This window comes from Aptenodytes forsteri, unplaced genomic scaffold (genome assembly GCF_000699145.1).
Source record: "Aptenodytes forsteri isolate BGI_AS27 unplaced genomic scaffold, ASM69914v1 Scaffold172, whole genome shotgun sequence".
In the NCBI taxonomy this organism is placed as follows: domain Eukaryota; kingdom Metazoa; phylum Chordata; class Aves; order Sphenisciformes; family Spheniscidae; genus Aptenodytes; species Aptenodytes forsteri.
The window spans coordinates 3,759,786-3,765,664 of NW_008795018.1; the positions used below are offsets into that span (position 1 = coordinate 3,759,786).

The following is a 5,879-nucleotide window of genomic DNA, read 5'->3' on the forward strand; positions in this document are numbered from 1 at the left end:
GTAGTACAAAACTAAGTTATATATGTTCTTCTATTGAAACTTAAAATTTAGAATATTAGAAATAGATCAGATTCTTTATCAGATTAAGTGAAACAATATATTTTCCAAAAAGAATCAAAGCTATCTTTGGAGATCTTTTCTTAAAAAGTCAGAGAAGTTTGTTCTATTGTTCTATTAAAAATCTGTTTGAGATTAAACATTTTCCAACATTTAATTAAATTGGCACCTCTTATCAGCCAATTTATCAAGAAAGTACAAATCTCTCAGTATACAAATTGCTTCTTTCTTTTTTTTATTTTCCCTTGTTAGGCAGTTAGAAAATTCTGGTGCATAAAGCTGAGGTTTTATGCAGCCACAGATGAGATTCCAGTTCCTGGGGAAGGATCTATGCCATCTATTAATACTTCCAGCTGTAATATATAACAGGATGAATATACAGCCATCCCGTTGCACAAGTGTCCTTCCCACTATGTTCACAATGTGATTACAAGGTAAAATTAGCATGCTCATTCACACTATTATTTTCATTCTAAAAAGCAGGTATTTTCTATGTGAAATAGAGATAACTTGCAGTTTAGTGTCCTTTCCATGTGCTTTAATCACTCTGAATTGCAATCACTAGATTGAACCCTAGAACTTCTAGCATGGACTAGGATATTCTTTCAATGGAGTATTTTATGGCTGTTAAGCATCTGATATATTTTAAATATTGTCTCTCACCAGCTCCGAATGTAGGGCTAAATAATGAACATTTAACACATTCACAGAAATTGGCTTAATTACATGATTGCCAGAGGTAAATGAAGGTTTCAGAATATGGCTTGCAATAAACAGGGTAAGAAAGATTATTTTCCTCTCAGCACTGTTGAGGGAACAGCATTAAAGTAGCATTTCTAAGCTCCTAGGATTTTAAATCAGGCTCCTGAGATTAAAGAAGAAGATTTATAACTAATAGTGTAAGGGACCCAAAGAGCTTGTGATTCCAGCAACCACTGAGATGTTATGTTGCAGAACTGAGCCCAGAGAGACTTTTGTTCTCCTTCTCCTCTTTAATCAGGTCTCTGTTTTTCCCTAAAACAAAGTAAATAAAGGAAGCACTTGCATTTCATTGTCCCCTCCAGGTAAGCCACACATAATATAAAAGTGGCAGAGGGACGGTATGAATTGTTTTCTTCTAACAAGGAACTTACTGGTCTAAGAAATTTACTGGAATAGGGTAAACAATATTATCCTCAAAGTTATATTTTCATTCCTGTTTTCTACTTCATGGTAGCACCAATTCCATAGCTCTTAGTCTCCTTGCCTTCTACCCTAACAGATTTTTAAAGGAATAGGGCAAATAGTATGTCTATGCTGAGACAAAATACAGGCATACGCAGACTAGCTGTAAACAAGCTTCTCAGTGAGAAGGAAATAAAAAGAAATTAGCATGTGGAGTCCTGTACTGCTGTGGTTTAACTATTTTTGGTGCCTAAACTAGCTTATTTAGACAGCCTAAGTCTGATGAAAGGTACATTTTTCCAAATGGTTACTAAGTTAGACGGCATTTGCAAATGAAGTGGAGGCAAAGGCCACTGAAGAGCCAATTACCCAATCATATGGAAGCCAGAAGCCAGAAAGAAATTAGAAGTTGCTAATACAATCTACAACTAACAGAACTGCCCAGTATTCTTCTACATGCTTGGGGACACTGACACTTGAAAAGCCTAGTGACGCTGAACTCATATGAACCAAGTTTGATCTATGGAAAATAAGCAGTGCTGAATGGAAGAAAGCGTGTACTGAAGAAATTATATAGTTTACTGCTAATCATCAACCAGGTAGCATAGACAACAGAAAAAATCCATCTCACACAGAATCAGGAGGTTTTGCATATTAATGGCTATTTCTTATGATAAATTATATTTTTAATGTTGTGTTGAGAGTGAATTTCATTGAAGGGTATTTCAAAAACCTATGTTATGATAAAGAAATAGACTTAATCTTCAACAATATTCATATACTTCTAGTGAGTGGGTACAAGGAAATTTAGATTATTGCAGTGATAAAGATATTTCCTATAGCTACTATGTGAATGAGATTAAATACTCTTCTTTCAGCTAAGCATAATGTATAGGAAAGGCACAGTCACAATAAACTTGCCGAATTGTTTGAAGCCAGAAAGATCCATTTGGGACTTCTGTTTCAACCTAGACTAAAACTGGATTTCTAGGTAAAAGCAACCATTATGACCGTACAGGGTGTATAAGTAATTACAAATAAGATCATAGAATAGTGTCCAACATTATTGATGCCTTTAAGATCCATGTGAGGTATTTGAAGGCAGTGTTAAAGAAAAGGACTTATGTGTAGCAAAAAACAGAGATTAGAGTAGTTGATTTAGCCCTTGATTACTATTGTGTTCCCCAAAAATAAGATTGAGAAAAATGTTGTTGAATGCAAGGCTGGACTGTGCTCCTAGAGCGTTTCCATGAAGCAGCTTCTTAATAAATAAGATAATGGTAAAAAGGTAATTAATCACATTCTGAAAGCTGGCCCAGCTAAGCAATCTACATAACATTTGAACATCTTAATCGCAATTAAAAAAAATAATAAATCTAATGGTAAGTAAATGATTATGCTGAAAATAATTTCTGTTTTATACAGAAAACTTCAGTCAATTGAAGGCAGCTACCCTTTTCCACACTTAGCTGATCAACTCATTAAAGTGTCAGGGACAAAATATTTCAGTAGTTTGGTTCTGGCATTTGGATGTCACCAGACTAAACTAACACTTACAGATGAAGAAAGAACTCTTTTTGCGACACCCACAAGGGTTTCAGACCCAAGGAATGCCTTTGTGACTCGTGAGTGCCCCAGGGATGTTTCAGTAGGTAGTAAATGATCTGTTACAAATTTTGAGATGTGAAGATAACTTCACAACTTAGATGACTCCATTTGTTTCCATGAAACCTGGAAAGAACATCTGGTAAGAGTGAAAAGGAATTTTAAAATGAAGAAAACGAGTGTTGTTTTGTAAAAAGGTACTTCATCTTTTTCAGGTACAGAGCTGATGAAGATGGGTTTTTCAAGCATCAGAAAGCCAGCATTATGAGAGAATGCAAAAGGCAAAGTGATTTGCAAGTTCCACAGAAGATCCGTCTGAAAGTTTACATTGCAGGCAAAACTATGATATTTCCCAAAAGACTTTGTCCAGACTGAGGAACATCTAAACCTTCTGTAGCACGGTGAGCTCTAAGCAATCCAGGAGACTCCTGGAGTACACTAAGGATAACTTCTTAAGCCAGGTAATAGCCTTACCAGAGGGGATGTGATACTGGACCTGTTGGTCACCAATGCAAGTGAGCTAATCAGAGACATCAAGCTCAGAGGCAGCCTGGGCTGTGGTGATCATGCACTGGTGGAGTTTGCAGTCCTGAGGGATAGGGTCAGGTGAAGAGTAACGTCAAGACCCTGAATTCTGGGAAAGCAAAATTCCAGCTGTTCAAGTAGTTAGTCAATAGGACCCCCTGGGAAACTGCCCTCAGGGGCAAGGGAGTAGAACAGAGCTGGCAGATCTTTAAGGACACTTTCCATAGAGCGCAAGACCTCTCGATCTGCATGTGTAGGAAATCAGGAAAGGAAGGCAGGAGACCAGCATGGATGAGTCAAGACCTGGTGGTCAAGCTAAAGGGCAAGAAGGAAATGCACAGGCAGTGGAAGCAGGGACAGGTATCCTGGGAAGAGTATAGGGACGCTGCCCGGTTGTGTAGGGATAGGGTCAGGAAGGCCAAGGCACGGCTGGAGCCGAACTTGGCAAGGGACATAAAGAATAACAAGAAAGGTTTCTATAGGTGTGTCAGCCAGAAAAGGAAAGTCAAAGAAAGTGTACCCCTGATTAACACAACTGGCAAAGTGGTTAAAAAAAACAAAGAGAAGGCTGAGGTACTTTTTTTGTAACAACTTTTTTGTCTCAGTCTTCACTGGCAACCTCTCTTCCCACACCTCTCGAGTGGATGGACCTCAAGGCAGGGACTGGGGGAGCAAAGTCACTCCCACTGTAAGAGAAGATCAGGTTTGTGACCACCTGAAGAACCTGACCATACATAAAACTATGGGACCTGATGAAATGCATCCCAGGGTCCTGAAGGAACTGGCGGATGTAGTTGCCAAGCCACTCTCCATGATATTTGAAAAGTCATGGCAGTCAGGTCAAGTCCCTGGTGACTGGAAAAAAGGGCAACATTGCACTCATTTTTAAAAGGAGTAGAAAGGAGGACCCTGGGAGCTACTGACCTGTCAGCCTCACCTCTGTGCCTGGGAAGATCATGGAACAGGTCCTCCTGGAAGCTATGCTAAGGCACATGGAGGACAGGGGGGTGATTCGAGACAGCCAGCATGGCTTCACCAAGGGCAAGTCCTGCCTGACCACCCTAGTGGCCTTCTAGGATGGAGTGACTACATCAGTGGACAAGGGAAGAGCTACGGACGTCATCTATCTGGACCTCTGTAAGGCCTTTGACAGGGTCCCCCACAACATCTTTCTCTCTAAACTGGAAAGGTATGGATTTGATGGGTGGACTGTCCAGTGGGTGAGGAATTGGTTAGATGGTCACATCCAGAGGGTAGTGGTCAACAGCTCCATGTCCAGATGGAGGTTGGTGACGAGTGGTGTCCTGCAGGGGTCTGTTTTGGGACCGGTACTGTTTAATATCTTCATCAATGACATAGACAGTGGGATGGAGTGCACCCTCAGCAAGTTTGCAGATGACACCAAGCTGAGTGGTGCGGTTGACACATCCGAGGGACAGGATGCCGTTGAGAGGGACGTGGACAAGCTCAAGAAGTGGTCCCATGTGAACCTCATGAGGTTTAACAAGGCCAAGTGCAAGGTCCTGCACCTGGGTCGGGGCAAGCCCCAGTCTCAATCCAGGCTGGGGGATGAAGGGATTGAGAGCAGCCCTGCCGAGAAGGACTTGGGGGTACTGGTGGATGACAAGCTGGACATGAGCCAGCAATGTGCGCTCGCAGCCCAGAAGGCCAACTGTATCCTGGGCTGCATCAAAAGAAGTGTGGTCAGCAGGTTGAGGGAAATAATTCTGCCCCTTTGCTCTGGTGAGACCCCACCTGGAGTACTGCATCCAGTTCCGGGGTCCCCAGTACAGGAAAGACATGGACCTCTTGGACCGGGTCCAGAGGCAGACCGCAAAAATGGTCAGAGGGATGGAACACCTCTCCTATGAAGAAGGGCTGAGAGAGTTGGGGTTGTTTAGCCTAGAGAAAAGAAGGCTCCAAGAAGATCTTCTTGCAGCCTTTCAATACTTAAAGGGGGCTTATAAGAAAGATGGAGAGAGCTGTAGTGACAGGACAAGGGGGAATGGTTTTAAACTAAAAGAGGGTAGATTTAGACTAGATATAAGGAAGAAATTTTTTACTCTATGGGTGGTGAAACACTGGAAGAGGTTGCCCAGGGAGGTTGTAGATGCCCCATCCCCGGAAACATTTAAGGTCAGATTGGACGGGGCTTTGAGCAACCCAATCTAGCTGGAGATGTCCTGCTGCAGTGATGTTGGAGATATCCTGCTCATAGCAGGGGGGTTGGACTAGATGACCTTTAAAGGTCCCTTCCAATCCAAACTATGATTCTATGATTCTGGAATCATTGAAGAAAGGATCTCCAGGCCATATTGTGTCAGATATTTCAGCTAGTCTAAGCTAGTCACCCTAGGCTATTTCTTTTGTCAAGCAAGTGATATGAGTGCTTTAGACTGCCAGCTTCTTCTCTCCTGTTTAGAAGGACACATGACTACCTGAAAGGAAAGATTTTAATCTATCCTAAGTACAGATGTCTACAGGTACTTTTGAACACCTAAATGTACACTTTGTAGAAAGTTTCTTTG

The 5,879-nt window shown here is 41.6% G+C and overlaps 1 pseudogene; it reads left to right on the forward strand.

Annotated features, from left to right (window-relative positions):
* The first annotated feature begins 3,642 nt into the window (after nucleotides 1-3,642).
* The window catches only part of LOC109279365, a 139,598-nt pseudogene continuing 137,361 nt past the window's right edge, over nucleotides 3,643-5,879 (forward strand).